We start from the raw sequence: 20,764 nt of genomic DNA on the forward strand, positions 1-20,764 counted from the left end.
TATGTTGAACGTAAAATAAGATATTCGGAAAAATGTCATCAAACCGGTAATGGACCCCATTGACTTCAATAGTATTTCTTTCCCTACTATGGGTTCTTGGGAACCCAGAATGGTTCTTCTATCACATGGATTCCAAAACCTTTTTTTGAAACATTAAGGTTTAAGAGTGAACGGAAGGTTTTAAAGATTAACAACACTTGCTCTTTAGGTTTTGCAGGCTGGAGAGGGGATCCCATTGATCAGTGGGTTGAGAAACTCTTACAGCTATGCCTGAGATTTGTGAACGGGTCAAGGAGACCAGAGGTGAGTAGCTTCATTCTACCTGTGTAAGGATGGAGTGGGCTGTCGTTCTAGGTCTTCAGAGGATGCCTCTTCATTTATTTTGCCCGAGATGTCTGGCCATTCATTTCCACCTTAGACAGTTGCAGGTTCTTTAAATCTAGGTTACGGTTATGTGTCTGCTGGACCACTGACGGATTGGGATTCTCCTCCTGATTTTCATTGGTTTCCATTGTTTTCCTTATGTACACTTTGTTTTATAGTTATTTTCATCACAACATGAGTCTCTGTGTGATCCGCAGGAGTCTAAAGCTAGTCTAGCCATGTTTTTTTTTTTTTTTTTAAGTATAGGCTGTGTGTGTCACAAGGTGTGACTCCAACAGAGTTGGAAAAATTGTATTATTGTGCTCCTCCTTTTCATGCAAACAAACCCTCCGCAATCACTCAGTGTGTGGCTGGCTGCTGAATTATTTATCTCGTCCTGCATCGATTTCATGAATTAGCAAAGAATCACCAGGCATTGAAGGTAGGAGTTGGAAGGAAAACGTGAGATTGAGAGCTGTCTGCAGAAACACATGCGCAGCTACGAAATAAAATGATTAATATTGAACAACTCTTTCATTTTCCTAAAACGCATGATTGAATGGGGACAGACAGCATATTGTTTCTTATCGCTGGGGGATTTTTCATCAGTCTACAATATGAGGCACATTAAAAACCTTGCTCTCTGGATGTGTTTTTGAAAGGAGAGGAAAATACTGCTTAATCGCATCTATGAACTCAATGAGCACTAGAAGTACAATATGTCTATCTGAGAACACATTCAGTTTACTCAGACTGGCACAAGACTGAATTAGACATGTTTAGCATAGTAATGTGGTAATAAAAAGTATAATTCATCCAATATTATAGGCACTAAAAGGGTATTATGGGCGAGTAAATTATTATATTCTTGAACTTGCACAAAATGCTGCAAAACACTGCAAACATAGTATTATTTTGTAGTTAAGTATTCAGTACTGATGTCAATGTGATGACAGTAGGATGGCTAATATGATGTAATTTTTTAGTAAATGATCTGTAATAGAAGTATTTGTCAGCACTAAATTGTAGCATGTCACTCAGATTTACGAAATAGTTGAGAACAGGAAATTCTAATTGCCTATTGAAGCTGACAATTTTATTCAACATACAGGGATGTAATCTACTTGGGGGAAAAATGTGCTTCATTACAGAATTAATATAATTATTTCTAGTGATTTGTACTTTGGTTCTATTGGAAACAAGTAATTGGACTCACTTTTTATTCTGCATGACTTATTTAAACCTACAAAGTTCATATTTCACAGGTAATTATGGCTTAGATCATTTCATTCATCAAGATTTATGTAGCCTATGGTTTTGTACATTGCGCTGAACTAACATGACAGTCAAACCATTATACTTAATATTTATTTAAAACAGCCAAGGAAATGAAAATAATTGGCAACCTCTGTGCTTGTCCTTGTGCGGTTTATGATCTCTTTGGTCACCAGAACATTGAGTCTTTGAAAACGTTTGAATTTTAATGCATTTTAATGAATTCAGATTATTTCTGAATATGTGACCCTGGACTACAAAACCATTCATAAGGGTCAATTTTTGAAATAGAGTTTTAAACATCATCTGAAAGCAAAATAAATAAAAAATAGTAATAATAATAATAATAATAATAATAATAAAATGTTAGTACAATATTTGGCAGAGATACAACTATTTGAAAATCTGGAATCTAAGGGTGCAAAAAAGACTGAGAAAATCACCTTTAAAGTTGTCCAAAAGAAGTTTTTAGCAATGCATATTACTAATCAAAAATAACATTTTGTTATTTACAGTGGGAAATTTACATAATATCTCCATGGAAGATGATCTTTATTTAATGTCCTAATGATTGTTTGGCATAAAAGAAATATCTATAATTTTGACCCATAACAGTGTATTCCTGTCTATAGCTACAAATATACCCCAGCGACTTCAGACTGGTTTTGTGCTCCAGGGTCACATTTAAGTTAGAGTTCAATATATTTTGGAGCCTTGCATAATGAGGTTTAAGGTTGTTATACAAAGTTTATGCTTAAGTTATTGGAAAAATCTTTGTTTGTTTTTTTGTTTTGTTTTTTCATTCTGAGAAAGCTGAAACCAGAATACTTATATATATATATATATATATATATATATATATATATTAGGGGTGGGACGAGACACTTCTCATGAGACAAGACGAGACACGAGAATAGGTTCACGAGAACATGACGAGATTTTTTTTTTTTTTATAATCCTCAATGATGAAATATGCAAATATGTTGTCTTTTATTCAACTGAACAAATAAAAATAAAAAATGCACAAAATGAAGGTGCATTTAGAAATCAAATCATACTTTATGAAATTAAACATCTATTTTAATAATTGTTATGCAGGTATAAACAAGTGAGAAAGTGAAAGTCCAAGTTTCCATTTTCCAAGTATGGTATCCCATACTCTGAATTGGTGCTCATTTAACCCTTCCAAGTGCACACAAACAGCAGTGAGAGGTGAACACACCCCCAGAGCAGTGGGCAGCTATATATCCTGGGGTTCAGTGCCTTGCTCAAGGGCACTCCAGCCATGGGTACTGAGGGATGAAGAGAGTGCTGTTTATTCCCCCATCCACATTCAGAGCCGTCTCACAGACAGCAATGTGAACCGAGGTCCGCTTTGCGAAGTTCTATGAAGTTCTATACCCCTAATATATATATACACACATGTATATATAAAAATATATATAAATAAATAAATATATATATATATATATATATATATATATATATATATATATATATATAAAATTAAGCTTAGAATCTTTTTGACTTGATTTTTGAGCATATATTTGTATACTTAAGTCAGTCGCTCACATTTGTGTCAAAAACTAGCGCAGATAGTGATTTAATAATTTGTTGGATTATGCTAATAATTCTGTCAGAACACTGGCAGTAAATATCACCAACTGCTTGAGTCTCAATCACCTACAAAAACACCAAACATGCCAGCCTGTTCCTGGAGAAACATAACAGATTGTGGATTATTGCTTGTTGTCTTTGAACCACTTTTCAAAGGACAAAGCACTATAAAGTGTGGAGGAAGTGGATGGAGATATGCATTGGTTGTTTATGTTACACAAAACAAGGCAAGAAGGTGACTGAAGCATTTATGTGAAGTATGGCTGCCGTTTAGCAAAGACATGATGGCTTTTGAAATGTCTGCCTCTCTGTATATCTCCGCGCAGGCGTGAGGAGAAATCAACTTTATGGGGTCTTAGATTGGCATCAGCAGATGGTGGCATTATTCATTCATTTGCAGATTCATTCTTTTATTTGTTTATTTATTTATTATCCGTTGAGCAAAGACAAAAGAAAGTCAAGCTCAAGCTGTAAAGGCAAGTTTATACATAAAGTATGACTGCGTATGCTTCATAAATGGTTGCTTATGTAATTGAATAGTAATAACTGAACAGGGTTTCTGAGAAATGGTTGACTGTGTTAGAACATTACATGTGGGGACATTAGTCTTGTCCAGGTGTGAAGGTTAAAGGTCACTCACCGTCTCTGTGTGTCAGTGGAATTGACACTACTGACAGGATCTATCTGGATTGTTTCATAACTGGGCAAACTGCTTTGCTGTCTACACAGGAAGCTGCCATACAAGGCATAATCCAAGCTCAAATGAAATTTGTGAGGGATGGATTTGGTACGGTCTACGTAGGCAACAACTCATAATGCACTGTTGATTTCAGCAGTGTTTACAATGCTGATGAAGCTATATTTGAACTGAATACACTTAATTGACATAGTATACAAATATTGGGCAAGAATCAGTGGAATTTATGCAGCTAATATGCAATATCATTTTGATATTCGTTTGATATTATGTTAATACATTTGAAATACATGTTTTACATCATTTTATAGTGAATTATGTTAATACATTTAGAATATTCATAATGATATTTTATATTAAATTATTAACATCTTGAGTAAATCACACTAATGTTGCATATTTTTAAATATTGATAGTAAATGTACATATTTTGAATACATGTTTTTTTAATAACAAATTATATCAATGAATGCAATTCATTAAAAAATTATATTTTTAATGAATTGTGATTATTCTCTATACTGATTTAAACATACATTTTGAATATATATTGATAATTTTATAGTAAGTTATATTTATACATTATGAATATTGATATTATATTTCTTCAATTTGGAATATTATTTCAAATTAATGCTGATTGTTGGATTTTTCTATTGGATCTTTCTTACTGTTCAAATTTTTTTGGCTGGTAGTGTATGTATGTAGCCTAGTATCACACTCATATCATATCTTGTTTTGGTTGAGAATTATGTTTATGTTGTTAAAACAGTGCAGGTTTTCCAGATTTACCAAAAGTTTGTTGGAACAGATTAGTTCATGCATTTTAAGCAAACCGATTTCCAATTTGATGTTGCAGAATTTTGTATTGTTCACATTTTCAGTTTAGGAGCAATCAATGATAAGAACTATGAATGATCACGACATTATTTCTTGTTTCAGACAGAAATTGTGTAACAGTGCTCCGTGTGTTGTTTGGTTCCATTCTGTGGCCAACAAGTATTTGGATACCAAACCACAATGAAAAATGCATGATGCAAAATAACAAACCAAGAGCAAACAAATGATTCTAGAGTTTTTTCATCTTCTTTTTTCTAGAAAATAAAAATAAATAAATAAATATATATACAACTCTCTCTCTCAATTTTCCAGGCTGTTTTTTACAAGGGTATCCCAGGAGGTGAAGTTAATCTCATTAACTGTGTGAGCATCTTTCACCAAACATCTTTGTGTGCAATGAAATGCAACCTGGTTTGATATTTTATGTAATGCATTGATATTCACAGATTTTAAACAGTAGCTCAAGTGTATGTGCTGACAATAATGCATTAATTTAAGAATAACTAAAGCTATAGACCTCTGAAGAGGGTGCATGTGTTTTTGATTAAATGAGGCCCTCAGTGGTAATTTTGCAAACTGAGATAAAGCCCAGTCTTAAACAGATTCTACATTAATAGGTCAAGACTTTGGCTTAGTATATGTCTGTGATTAAATTAATATTGTGTATATTATTATATAAAATTGCACTTTCCAAGAGAATGCATGAACTCATAAAATATACACCTTAAATGCACCCAAACTGACTTTGGAGTAGTGCCTGCCAAATGCATCAGTGTAAATGCACTTTGTCCACCAATTTCAAGTCTTATAGGAATGTGGCTCTTAAAGTTATAGGATAGCTTTTTGCGTGGTTCTTGAAATTGAAGTTGTTATTTACTGTGCGTGTCATTAGGATGATAGCATAAGTATATTTCTGATCAAAATCCTGTCAGCAGCATTGGACTGCTCTACGTCAAAATACATTTTTTTTACAGTTACAAAATTGGTCTCAGATGTCAAAATGATGGCAAAAATTGTACAGTGTGCACCCGGCTGCACTGCTGCTTTGATATGCACAGGACGACCACCAAGTAAGTTGCACTTACTGTGAGTCTGAGAATCTTCCTTTTAAAGAGGAGAGCCAGGCGACACTTCTGATCTGCCCTTGAGAAGTCAGCTTTTTAATTCTCCCTTTTCATCCACCGTTTATTTATTCTATTATTTACCAAGGCTGTGTCAGCTCTGCTGACAAATTAGAGTGGGTGAGGACAAAAGTAAGGCAAGGGATGTCGGCTATATTTGCGTTCGGCAATTAGACTTACTGTCTCCCCCTTCAAGCTTGAGATAATTGCTAAAATAAATTCTGCCAGCGACACAAGCTTTTTTTAATTATCTTCCTGGTGAGCTCTTGGTCTAGGTTTCTTTTGCTGTCTTGCTTGGCAAATGAGTGTACAGTATTCCTTATTTCTGATGACATTTTTCTACTCTCTGTATCTCTACATGTAATTGCATTGTCATTTCTTTCGCAGAAATTAAGATGTAATTCCGGTGGCGCAGGAACTAAATATGTGTGGGTGCAACATATTAATATATTAATATGTTATATATGTTAATATGGAATGGAATATCCATTCTTCTATATTATTATATATTTAACAAATGTTTGTTTTTTTTTACATTTTGCGGATATTGTAAAGTGGTATCATGAGATCCCTATTTCCTAAGTCCAATTATTATGCAATCACTTTTCCACTGCTACACACACGCACAGGCTAGTTCGGTCACATTTACACTGACATGAACAGACAAGTGCTAACAAGACACGTATAGCTTTCTGTAACCTCATGAACTCACAACATTTCTACAGATCTGAGTGCAGTCAAGCAGAGATTGACCGCTGTGAATAGAGACAGGTGTTACACACACACACAACCATTCCAGCCATCACTGGGGTCTCATTTTCCTTATTTACACGCTCCTACATCTGCCTCCAACAGCCGTTTTGCTCCGTATATAATCATGGCAATCTGATGAAATGTCAAGAGCAGTTTCTTTTCATCTAGAGAGAAAGTTTAATTGTTTTTGTGCTTTTTTGTCTGTTATCAGTCAGTTAAACTCACTGTTAGAGACTGATTGCAGTGTTTTCTTTATCTGCTGATCATTCAGAGGGTGTTGCTTTGCTGCAGCCGATTTTTAACCATTTACAATTAACCCTCTGATGTGCGTGTGGATTATAGTATTGATATTTTAACAGAAATTTATGATGTTGCGTTCATATCAACATGACTTGTTACCTCTGACCCTTTATCCATATTTCTATATGAATTAACTTTTTATTTATGATGATTTTTTTTTTATCAAAGGAAGGATTTTTTTATATACAAATAAAACTTGATGGAGATTAAAGTATGTTTCACAAGAAATACTATTTCAGTGTGTCTACTATAAAATGTCAAGTTTAGTTATATTTATTGCTGTTTCTTTGTAATTATGAAATCTATCGGAACTTTCTATTCATTTTTTTATTTATAATTTATAAAATATTTTTATTTATTATATATATATATATATTACATTTTGTGAGATTCAGACAGGTAGTGAATTCTATTCTATTCTTCTCCTCAAATGTCTTTGAAGTGATAAAGGTGTTCCTATAGCTCAACTGGTAGATCATTGTGCTATCAAGCGCAAGGTTGTTGGTGCGATTCCCCGGGAACACATGATATTGAAAAATTTATGGCCTGAATGCACTGTTAGTCGCTTTGGATAAAAGCGTCTGCTAAATGCATAAATTTATTTTTACATTTATTATATTTATAAAAGTGTATACTAACATTGTATGTAACTTTAGAGATGGTCCCTTGCGAATAGCAAACATCGGGAAAAGACACCTCTGGCCATTCTTTTGGTTCGTTTGTAAAGTAACAGATGCTATACACACTATACGTCTCATTTTTCTATGTATCTTGCTCTGTTGAACAGCAAAAGTGACTTTACGTAGGCTATACTGGATTTACACAATGCTTTACCTTTTACAGTTTCTTGATTTGGATCAAAGTGTTAAATACAAAATAAACCTTTCATAGGCACCACAACAACCCCAATACATCACATTCAAGCAACATTTCCTCTTTTTAATGATTTGCTCATTGATTTCTTGATGGATTGGTGTGTTTTCAACTGTTCATAGTTGGCCTCTGTGATAACTTGACCTTTTGTGCATCGTGAGCAGGTCAAGAGAGACAAGCCAATGACCTATGAAGCATTAAACTGTAATGACTGCGTAAGCATTAGTGCCGCATCACATCCCACAATGCTACGCACATACCGATCGTAATACCTGGATCAATCACTAAGTGAAATGGTCCATCAGCGAACAGCGTTATAAGCAGTAAAGTCCCATTGGCAATCCAAATCACATTACAGGAATAAAAAGTGCATTGTTCAGCTGTAGATGATGGGAACGTGGTGTGTGCTGCATGGGCTCAGAACGCTAGATGAATGTGTGTTATTGACATTAAGCGTGCAGTTATAAAGCGCATCAGAGGAGGTGTACTTCTGATTGCATCTGCTGAAAACACCATAAGTCTTGTGTTAGACCACTGTGAATGTTTCTGTGTTAATCGCTCATGTTGGACAGATGTGATTGTGGTGGTCATGTTAGCAACATCTTTTCTTCTGAAGAGGTCATACCATGATTGATTCATGATAAATATTATTATTTATTATATATATATATATATATATATATATATATATATATATATATATATATATATATATATATATATATATATTACATTTTTTTTTCTTTTTTTTTTCACCCAATAAACATTTTTTTTCTTGACACAAAATCAGCTAACATTAACTGACTAATCATATCAGCAGCACATGTGAAAGTGTGAATGAGTACTAGGCAGGTAAAATCACTATCATACTAATTAGATTGTGAGACTAGACTGATTGCTATAAAAGGAGGGAAGAAGCGCTTACAATCATGTTCTTGTTAGCAGTAGTTAACTCCAAAGAAACACATGCAACCATCATCGCTTTGCATCAAAAAGGCCTCACATGCAAGGAAATTGCTATTAAGAATAGGGCCTTCGCACCACCAGAACCTTTTCATAGTGCCAGAACTGATTGTGGAATTACCCACTTTTGGGCATTTTTGCTGAACCAGAACTAGGTGCAATTTTAGTACCGGACTAACTTTTTCGAGAAACAAAGTAGCTCCTACCTCAGAGCAGGGTCTAACCAGCACAACTGGTACTACCCATGACGTAAATATACACTGATTGGCCAGAAACATTCAAAAACACCCTCATTCGCCATGATTGAAAATGCTGTGTAACATACTATAAACATTGATTCTACTTATTTTGCGATTAAATGTACGGATGCTGAAGTGCAGACACTTGTAGCAAATGTAGCCAGTTGTCGTTGGAAATTCTTAGTCCTCCTTTCCGTTCTTTCAATCACTTAGACCGATTGAATATAGGCCGACATTACATGTCCTGTACTGTGAAACCCAAGAGACACAACAAAAACACAGCTCCAATCACAGCGTCCTCCATCCTCTTGATGTTAATGTTGTTGAACGCCATGCACAAATGACATTGTTGTCAACCAGCTTACGTCACTTACTAGTACACACTGTCGTGCGAATGCAGCCTTTTAAATGGTACTGGGAAATAGTTTGTGCAAAATCTTCCCAGTACTTTAGTACCGTACATTTAGTTCTTGAACTAAAGCGGCATGAAAGGCCCTAATATTGCACCCAAAAGAACCATTTACGAGATTAAGAACTTTAAGAAGAGAGGTTCGACTGCAGTGAAGAAGTCTTCAGAATGTCCAGCAAGAGTCAGCACCATCTCCTCAGCTACAGCATCGTATCACCAGCAGCGGCAGCAGGTTGGTGTGAGAATATCTGCACACACAGTGAGGCCAAGACTTTTAAACAACAGCTTGGTGTCAAGAATAGCAGCAAAGAAGCCACTTTTCCCCCCCAAAAAAAAATGTCCAGGACAGACTAAAATTATTTAGGAAGCACAAGGATTGGACAGCAGAAGACTGGTGGAAATCTCTATTCTCTGATGAAGCTCCCCTCTGACTGTTTGGGACATCTGGAAAATCGATTGTTCGGAGAAGAAAAGGTGAACTCTACCATGAGTCCTGTGTTGTGCCAACACTGAAGCATCCTGAGACCATCCATGTGTGGGGTTGCTTTTCAACCAGGGGAGTGGGCGGTCTCATAATTCTGCCCAAAAACACTGCCATGAATAAAGAATTGTATCAAAATGTCCTTCAAAGGCGACTTCTTCCAACAATCCATGAGTAATCTGATGGTGATCCGTGCATTTTCCAGCACGTTGGTGCACCGTGTCACAAAGTAAGAGTGATAAAGTACTGGCTTGAAGATAATTTACATTTTATGCATTTAGCAGATGTCTTTATCCAAAGTGACTTACAGTGCATTCAGGCTATAATTTTTTTTTTTTACACTAGTATGTGTGTTCCTGTAGCTCAATTGGTAGAGCACTGTGCTATCAAGTGCAAGGTTGGGGGTTCGATTCCCTGGGAACACATGATATGTAAAAATTGATAGCCTGAATGCACTGTAAGTTGCTTAAAGTGTCTGCTAAATGCATACTTTTCATTTTAATTTCTCTGGGAACTGAACCCACAATATTTTGCACTGCTAACGCGGTGCGTTACCACTAGGGCTGTCAAAATTGCTCAAAATTGACGTTCGAATATTCCCTCTAAAAAATTCACGAATAATCGAACTATTCGAACATCTGGTTGCGCATGTTGTCAATTACGTGCATTACGTCAATAACAGGCAAAAATAATACAAAGAGACATAACTACTTGTATAGATAGTCTATTTAAGTTTAAACATATATGACAACGTATTACCTACACAAAAACAAGGAAATCAACTAATGGCCAAGACTGCAGACCTCACGCTCTCTCACCCTCACGTTCTCTGCGCATAATGGTTTAAATGAACAAACGAATTTTTGTGCAAGCAATTTAAGGTCGCGACTGTTGTCCCAAATATAGCAGGCTTCATTCAGTGATTGAAACAAATATTATTAATATTAATTGAAGTTTTACACCATATAGAACTTACATTGAATGCTCCGAGCGAGCTGTGCTGTGGTAAACATGGAACTTTTCCTTGACATGAAACGATAAATAATCAAACCTCGGATCCATTGCTTGACAGAAATCCCCGAAGCCTGCCCCATCCACGATACTGATCGGTCTCATGTCCTTACAAATGAACGAAATTATTTTATCCGTTATGGCCTCTTGTCATGTTGCAGACAAAGTGCTTGCGGCGGGCGATGCAAAGTAACGTTAAGTGTCAAGACGTGACTGTTTAGCTGGAGTTCCACACATTATGCCATGCTCATTTGGGTGCACATTTTCGAGATGTGACCTCATGTTGCTAGTTGTCGACAATCTCGCGGGTCAACAATTTTACCTCATTTTCTCTGCTGCGGTCGAGTTGGGCTCTGCACTTGCTGGCATCTTCCATGAAGAACTTTCAGCAGTGATGCTGTGCCAGACAGTGCGACTCCTGTGAGGCTGTGACCTGTCCCTGAACCATAGACTGTATAAAAACATGGACGTAGTGTCCGTGACGTCACCCGTAGTCTCCTGAAGTGTGTTTTTGAAGCCCAAAGTGTGTAGAGCGGGGCCGTCGCCATCTTGGCAGCGTGTCACCGCGCGACTCTGCCGGACAATCAAAAATGGGCAAAAAGGCGGGAGCTAGTTGCTGAAGCCACACCCACCTAGCACGACGGCAGTGTCAGCAGCGGCAATCCACCTGTCACTCAAGTGGCTACGCCCTTAATTATGCAGAACTTTAAGTCTTAATATAATTTAAACGGGAGTTCACCTCAGTCGAAAAAGGGTGGCTTGCCCTCTTCAGGTTGGTGGAGAGTTCCTGCCTCAAGTGGAGGAGTTTAAGTATCTTGGGGTCTTGTTCACGAGTGAGGGAAGGATGGAACGGAAGATTGACAGACGGATCGGTGCAGCTTCTGCAGTAATGCGGTCGATGTACCGGTCTGTCGTGGTGAAGAAAGTTTACCGGTTCTCAATTTACCGGTCAATCTACGTTCCTACTCTCACCTATGGTCATGAGCTTTGGGTCATGACCGAAAGGACAAGATCCCGGATACAGGCGGCCGAAATGAGCTTTCTCCGCAGGGTGGCTGGGCGATCCCTTAGAGATCCCTTAGAGATAAGGCCTCCTGGACGCCTTCCCGGGAAGGTGTTCCGGGCGCGTCCCACTGGGAGGAGACCACGGGGAAGACCTAGGACACGCTGGAGAGAATATGTCTCCCGGCTGGCCTGGGAACGCCTCGGTGTCCCCCCAGAAGAGCTGGAGGAAGTGTCTAGGGAGAGGGAAGTCTGGGGTTCTCTGCTTAGACTGCTGCCCCCGCGACCCGGCCCCGGATAAGCGGAAGAAGATGTATGTATGTATGTATGTAATTTAAACGGATGAGTTATAAAAAAATTCACCCCCCTCACAGTTGTCATGAAAGGCAAAATTAGCTATTTAGACCAAAATCTTTTTTTGAACCAGGCTGTAAACATGTCTTTTCCTGCTGTAAAGTTGGGCATTTTAACATGGGGAGTCTATGGATCTGACTCCCTTTTGCAGCCAGCCTCAAGCGGCCAGTCGATGAATTGCAGTTTTAGTCACTTCCTTATTGGCCTCACGAGAGAGAGCGCGAGGTTGGCACTCGCCCTGAACCCTCAGGCGCGCCCACTCGCAAAGCAGACAACCACGCCTCTACTACTGCAGGCTTTTTTTTCCACATTTTTTTTTTATTTGAATATTAATTTTCACCTTCGAAAATCGTTTTTTTTTTAAACTATTCGAATACATATTCGAATTTAGAATATTCGTTGACAGCCCTAGTTACCACTGAGCCACAGGAACCGATCTCAATCCCAAAGTGAACCTGTGGTCAGTCAACAAAAGGTGAGTGGACAGGCAGAAACTCTGAGAACTGATACGGAAAGAATGGATCATCATAGAATTTGACCCATAAGTGTCAGCTAATATCCAGCATGCCAGAGCGAAATGCAGGTTATGAATATATTATATATTTTTGTATTGTAAAAGTCTTTAAAACGTATGATATGCTTGTCATTGTTTTTCAGTAAACCATAATCATGTGGAAAAATAATCTACAAATACTAAAGACTTATTTATGGACATAAATAAATTTATGACATGCCATGACATTAAATCAATTATTTTCTACCTATCAAAAATATTGGGGAAAACCTTTTAACCCTCTTTTTTATTTTTATTTTTTTACATTTTCATTAACATTGAAGATGTAACATTATTTCATTACCTTATTTTTGTGAAGCTTTGCTTTATTTATTTATTTATTTATTTAATTTTTTTTTTGCTGTTTGGTGTAGGTGACAATGTTTTATGCTTTTGCTATCCTTGGTCTTCATAATGTAAGACCCCCCCCCCCCCCCACACACACACACACTCACACACACACACACACACACACACACACAAACTGTATATGTGCTGATAAATGTGCATTCAAGATGCCTGGCTTAAAAAAAAAGACTCTATTAAATTTGCTATTGAATTTCCTCCGCTCTAGTAGTGTGATCTAGTTGTTTTGAAGGCAAATTGTGATTTTTCCAGGATTGTATCAGGCAGAATACAAGAAGGTAATGTACTGCACAGGCCGAAAAGAACTTTCATTGAATTATACTGAAGGTTTTTTTGTTTTTTGTTTTTGTTTTTAATTCTGTGACGATAAGAGGAAGTGCAAAAGGCCAACTATAGTTTCTCATTTCTTCCATGGAGATGAGAGAGATGAAGTGAGGTCAATTTTAAATATATATAAAGCATGATAAAGCACTTTGGATTAGGTTCAGAATGGGTTTGAGTATCACAGACTCATTTCTGGACCATTTAGTTTCTTATGTTCCTCTCCGTCTAAAGGGAAAGTTCTCCCAAAAATGAAATTCTGTCATTATTTATGCAACCTCATTTTGTTTAACTTTCTGTCTTCTGTTGAACACAAAATAAGAAATTTGGAAGAATATTGGTAACCAAACAGTTTTTATTATACATTTTTTTATAAATTAACAGTATTTTATAATACTAATAATACTAATATTAATACTTTATAATATAAATTTACGGTATTTTATATACAATACAGTGAAGGCAATGGGACCTGAAACATTTCACTGAGCAACAATTTCAAAATATGTTATTTTGTGTAAATACTGAGAGAATTTATATTTTTGAGCAGGCTATCAACTTTATTTTAATTTAACAACATTTATTTTTAAATGTTTAACAACATCTTTCTCCTGAAGAGGCCGTGCCATTATTTATTAATTAATTAATTAATTTATTTATTTTAATTTGTGGACCCAGGGGAGTATAAAATAATGATTTTTGTGTAGTCATTCATTCATTCATTCATTCATTTTTTGACTTTTTTTTGGACTTTTGGTATATAAATTATTATTTATATATTATATATATATATATATATATATATATATATATATATATATATATATATATATATATATATATATATATATATATATATTATTTGTGTAGAGCATTTATTTATTTAAATGTGAAATTTATTTTTTTGTTTTATTTCAATTATATTCATTTAAATATTCATTTCTAATAGCTGGAATATTTCATGTTGTTGTTTTTTTTTATCATTTGTTGACATCTGAAGCTGCAATGACCAATATGAAAAGATCAGCATGACCATTCTTTTAATCGTCTCATTGGGAAATTATTCAAATGCAAATTCTTAAGTCTATACATTTTGTAGCCATGTTATGCCCATCTTACTCAATGTTTACTATGCAAATAAATGTTTTCTTCTGTTTTACTGTCACATGGGGTCCAAATATTGAGGCTGATTAGGATTTTATGTTTCAGGGAGCAAAACATCTTTCTTTATTCATGAAGGATGTGAAAAAAAATGTCTTTTTCGATAAGTCCTATTCATGCTTGGCAGTTGGCGTAATGAAGTCTACGGCGCGAGAATGCAACTCTATTCAGTATTCCTCCATTCCTTTATCCCTCAAATGCCGGCAGACACTTGTGTCTTCGTTAAAAGCTAATTATAACAAGACTTCCAGAGACCTCCACTGCTATTGATATTTAAGTGCCTGGCTTTATTTCCAGCGTGTGGTACTCTCATGCATATTCATATCAGCAACAGCTTTTATGCATTTGCAAGTGAAATGTCATTGGATTTTCAGCAGCTTGAAACCTGTAGACATAAACGTTTATCTCTGCAGGTCTCTCTTCATAACGTTGGGTCTAAATCACAGTATGTTTGCATACTGTTTATTAAGCAGCTGTTTATTGCTTTAAATATACACACTATAAAAATTTTAAGTTTTATTAGTTTTGTCTTTGTTTCACCTCCAAAAGTTTTAACACATTTGAGTTTATGAAACACTTTTTTTTCAGTACAAAATTTTGAGTCAAACTGATTTGGATCCGCAGGAAAAGCTTGATTGTGAAAGCACCCTGAGGTGCCTTTCACACAGGACACCGTCATCATGCATTCAAAACCGCTAGATTGTTGGCATCTGTTGTGTGATGCATCAGACCTCCAGTGTAATTGTGGCTCATGTTGAATGGTTTTTACAAGCCGAAAGCGTGTTACGTTGGCTCAGAGGTAACAACAGTATTTTTCATTTCAAAATGTATTGCACTGGTGTTGCTCTGTTATACCTGTGTTTGATTTGTTTAGCATGCAGATTATATTATTGTTTGCAAACAGAGAAAGACTGAATCAACACAAGGAGTGATTACAGGGTATTATTATAGGTATAATTATGGAAGTACTCAAGACACCCATGTGGTGTTTTGTTACTAGAATACATGCTGCTACTGGCTTTATTCATGACTGCAACTTAGATAGATAGATAGATAGATAGATAGATAGATAGATAGATATATAGATAGATAGATAGATAGATAGATAGATAGATAGATAGATAGATAGATAGATAGATAGATAGATAGATAGATAGATAGATAGATAGATAGATAGATAGATGATATACATGCACTCAGGCTCTTATGTTTCTTACAGTTTACAGTTTAGAGCATTTAGATGTTGACTTGCACATTTTAAAAAAAATGGATGTAAACAAGTCAAATTGTTTTTAAACAGTTTAAAGTTCATTTATGCTAGACAGCATCCTAAATAAAGTTATCAAAAGTTATGTTATGTAAAAAGTTTTTATTTAACAAAAGGTGGCAGAACAAATGATTGGCAATTTCACTGTGTAGGCGAACACTATAGTTTGATTGATTTTTAAAATGTGTCTACCAGTATTAAAACCAAACCTGTTCCTTAAAGTAGATTGTGAAATTCAAGTCTAGCCCTACCTGAGGCTTTCTTGGGGGTCAAAGCACAGGTTGGACTGTTATGAAAGCTGTCAGACTGATATTTTTTGGGCAAACATTTATTCATTAAGGGGAGGTTTTAGACATTGCTGACATGCAGCACAGCTTGCTTTATTCTCCTTGCATGTATAATATAGTATGTAAGGTATAATGTGATTATTTTAAAGGAGACATATTATGTCCCTTTTTACAATATGTAATATAAGTCTGTGGTGTCTCTAGAATGTTTCTGTGAAGTTTCAGCTCAAAATACCCCACATATCATTTGTTATATAATTTTGAAAATGCCTATTTTGATTGAAAACAGAAACATGCTGTTTTTTGTGCCTGTCTCTTTAAATGCAAATGAGCTGGTGCTCCTCACCCCCTTTTCCAGGATTAAGCTGTGCCATTACACCTATTACCTGCTAAAAAGCATTTGTTTTTGTTCTGATTATTATGTTTACCATACTGAAATCATGCATTTTAAACCATATTAGTTTAAACTTCTACTGGCACAGCATTTGAGCACTAAACTTAGTTCTCATTCACACACAATTTTATGTAAAAAACACGAGTTACAAAAACAGTCGGTTATGTTTGTGAAGGTAAACAGCTGGGAAATAAATTGCATGTTTATATTAGATTTGTGTGGTGTGGGGTAATATACAGTAAATAAATCAATAATTCCACTGCTCACTTGTCTCCTTTGTGGCTGGGACTCTAAATAGTGTTCTGTGCTCATCTGTGCTCAAACTTTTGCCATGGCATTAGAACTGGTACACCGTTATCGCTTGCCAAGTCAAATGACAGCACCGTGGGTGGAAACTTACAGATTAAGACGGTAATATTATAATGAAATCCCTTTGCAACCTCACTAGGGGAGCGAAATCAGTGGTTCAAATACATTTTCTCACCTTCATTTAATTCCAAACCTGTAGTAGTTTTTTTTTCTTCTATTGAGCACTAAGGAATATATTCTGAAGAATTTGGGTCATTTTTAGGTGTATTGTGCCTTTAATGATATCATCCTCCAGGAATTGAGATTATCATATTGGAGGGAAAACATCACAAACTTTAAAGAGTATTAGCAGTTGATTTGATGCATTTTGTGGTAGTAATTGCTTTGTCTATCACAGGTAGGTTAGGTTTAAGCACATGGCGTAGGGGTAATCCAAAATACTGGGAGAAGGTGGAGGAACCATGGTGGAGAACATGAAGGGAGGAGCCAGAAGTGGGTGGAGCAAGGGGGAGATCCAGAGACCAGCCAGGAAAAGGCCCCAGGGCGGAGTCAAGGGAGAGGAACAATGGTGGACTTCCCTCCAAGCCCTCAATCTTCACAAGTACTCCTTCGGGCACATGTGATGTAAACAGCTCACACAACTTTTCAGACACCTTTTGAGACTCTGTCTTAGTTGGGCTCTGGCAATTGCTCCATGCAGCGGGATGAAGGCTTGCTGGTCTCTGAAGGTGGAGTGGAGCTGGCTGGGTCCTCTTCTTTGAGGCATGCCAGATCCAAGAAATCCCCTGTGTGGTCCTCGAGGGAGCAATCCCCCTGGTCCAGCAGGAGAAGTTGGATGGCTAGTAAGTCACTTTCAATATATTCAATTCGAGGGTCTTGCTTCCTATCCCGGGGTAGGTTGGGATGAAGCAGCTGTGGCCTAATGGTTAGAGAGCCGGACTAGTTACCAGAAGGTAGCAGGTTCAAGTCTCGGTGCTGGCAGGAGTTGTAGGTTGGAGGGAGTGAATGAACAGCGCTCTCTTCCACCCTCAATACCCATGGCTGAAGTGCCCTTGAGCAAGGCACTGAACCACCAGTTGCTCCCTTGGCACTGGATATAGCTCCCCACTGCTCCGGGTGTGTGTTCACGGTGTGTTCACTTCTCACTGCTGTGTGTGTGAACTTGGATGGGTTAAATGTAGAGCACCATTTCCGAGTATGGGTAACCATACTTGGCAAATATCACGACTTTCACTTTCCCATGGTGATGGGGAAATCCAAAATTTAGAAAACACTGCAGAACACAGGAGACAACTACCACAATACAACTTAAATGCAAGACAAGGTAACAGAAGAAACAGGACTTATAAACATAGGGAACGTAATAAGTGATAACAGAAACTGGTGTGGAGCAATTGGTGACTAATGCTGAGTTCACATTGTGACAGCATTATTTTTAAAATCATCAGATCATCATTGCTTTCACACTGCACGACTGTCTGGGGTAGTATTCAGTTGCTGCTGTGTTCACATTGCATGACTGATTGGCAACAGAAGGTTACAAACAGCATGACTTCACAATAGGAAGAATCACAGACAACTCTGTCTGGTCCACAAACTACGTTTCACAAACGCACGCCAGATAAGATGAGAAAATAACACAAGATCATGCTGATGTTGTGTTCTATTGTGAGTCCTCCCCGAACAAACAGTCTAGATATTTATCATTGCAAATATTTCACGGGCGTCGATGACACTATCGGCAATTCTCTCCGATTAAGTCTTTGATCATTCACATGGCGTGACTGTCACTTGCGTGAAAGAGCATCGATTTGACTCCAAATTGGCCATTAGTCGATGATTTTGAAAAAACCTGTTGGCAAGTGAAAATCAGGGCTAAAATCATGCAATGTGAACTCATCATAAGGGAAAAGATTAACAGGGGAACACAGGTGAACAGTAACACAGAAACTGAACAGAAACAGAACTAAGCGTGACATTGTCTCACTCTAAAATGTTTTCCACAGTCTGTGATGATTTGGGGTACAATGTCATCTGCTGGTGTTGGTCCATTGTGTTTTTTGAAAACCAAAGTCACTGCACCTGTTTAGACACCTGCAAGACATTTTGGAGCACTTCATGCTTCCTTCTGCTGACCAGCTTTTCGAAGATGCTGATTTAATTTTCCAGCAGGATTTGGCACTTGCCCACACTGCTAAAAGCACTAAAAATAGGTTAAATGACCATGGTGTCGGTGTGCTTGACTGGCCAGCAAACTCACCAGACCTGAACCCCAGAGAGAATCTTTGTTGTCAAGAGGAAAATGAGAAACAAGAGACCAAAAAAATGCAGATGAGCTGAAGGCCACTGTCAGAGAAACCTGGGCCTCCATACCACTTCAGCAATGCCACAAACTGATCACCTTCATGCCACACCGGATTGAGGCAGTAATTAAAGCAAAAGGAGTCCCTACCAAGTATTGAGTACATGTACAGTAAATGAACATACTTTCCAGAAGGCCAGCAATTCACAAAAAAAAATTTTTTTGGCCTTATCAAGTATTCTAATTTGTTGAGGTACGAGTTTCACAATTTGAGTTGAGTTAGTGAAATAAATTAACTTTTCCACAACATTATAATTTGAGATGCACCTGTAATTACCTGTAATTACTACTGTAATCACTACCGTTTTTTTTTTTTTCAAGGTCTTTTAGGAATCTGCTTGCCTTTGATCGATTGTAGAAAGCAGAAAGGAACTTGATAGATTTATTTCTACACAAGCGGTCCATAGAATTCAATGCTAGTTTATGACCTGAGAAAGTGACACTGGGGGGAATTTGTTTCAGGTTGTTTTTCCAAGTTCTCCGTTGCTGCCCATAAAGTATGTCTGACTGTAGAAGGTTAGAGGAATGGATGTTGCCTGGGGCAGATTCAGAGTGCGTTGTCTGTTCATTTTCTGCAGCGGTGAATCTGATGGCATGTTTGCTGGGCAAAGCTTGATTTTTTTCCTTTTTTTCCTTTTTTCTCCAAGTTGATTCACCTAATTTTAATTGTGGCTGCTTATAGATTAAAAATTATCACAATTACTCAAGAGTATTTTTTATTATATATATTTTTTTCAGGAACATTTTTTGTTATAGCTACTGGTTGAAAGTTTCTTTAAAATCTGATAGCAATCAATAATTAATTTAGTCCAAACATAATAAAGAAAGCCATATAGTGTTAAGTCAGTGTAGAAAAAAATTATAATAATTGTATTCTGTTACACAAACAGAATAGATTGGTTGTCTGGGTTATAATCGATACGATTATAGTTTTTTTGTTGTTGTTGTTGTTGTTGTTGTTTTTTTCTTGACAGGTAAGCTGAATGTCAATTTAAAGTGTTTAAAGTAGTCTACTTTTTTAGACCCAAAAGTTACGTGTTTATGTTGTTGGAGTCCTGAAACGAAAAGTTCAGTTATTATTAGTCTATGTTTTATGATTATGATGTTGTGAAATTTATGTCTGAAATCCGTTTATTTCACAGACTTTTGGATCCCATAAGGTTTTTCCACATTGGACTTTTAATGAAACCATGTTTTCCTCCGACTTTAATTATGCCTTTAATTATGTTCAATGATATTTCTAAGTGGTTTATGTCAAATTAGGTAGCTTGTTAAAATATACATGTTAAAGGAAGAAAAAGTGAATTTTTAGTCCTTTTTTAAACCTGCATGACTTGACTTCCTACTGTGGATCACAAAAGGAGACATTTAGAATGTTCACACTGGTTTCTCAGTAAAGGTGAATGGGGAACATATGGTGTCTAGTTGTTAAAAGATCAAAAATAG

General features: G+C 36.6%; 1 protein-coding gene across 1 annotated transcript in view; it reads left to right on the forward strand.

Moving 5' to 3' along the window:
- Positions 1–214: 214 nt before the first annotated feature.
- LOC132122466 (cadherin-18-like) overlaps positions 215–20,764 on the forward strand; it is a 185,381-nt gene continuing 164,831 nt past the window's right edge. The window contains exon 1 of the mRNA XM_059532755.1: positions 215–303. The gene's annotated coding sequence lies outside the window, so the exon portion shown is untranslated. The remainder of the gene's footprint in view (positions 304–20,764) is intronic.

This window comes from Carassius carassius, chromosome 40 (genome assembly GCF_963082965.1).
Source record: "Carassius carassius chromosome 40, fCarCar2.1, whole genome shotgun sequence".
NCBI classification, from domain to species: Eukaryota; Metazoa; Chordata; class Actinopteri; order Cypriniformes; family Cyprinidae; genus Carassius; species Carassius carassius.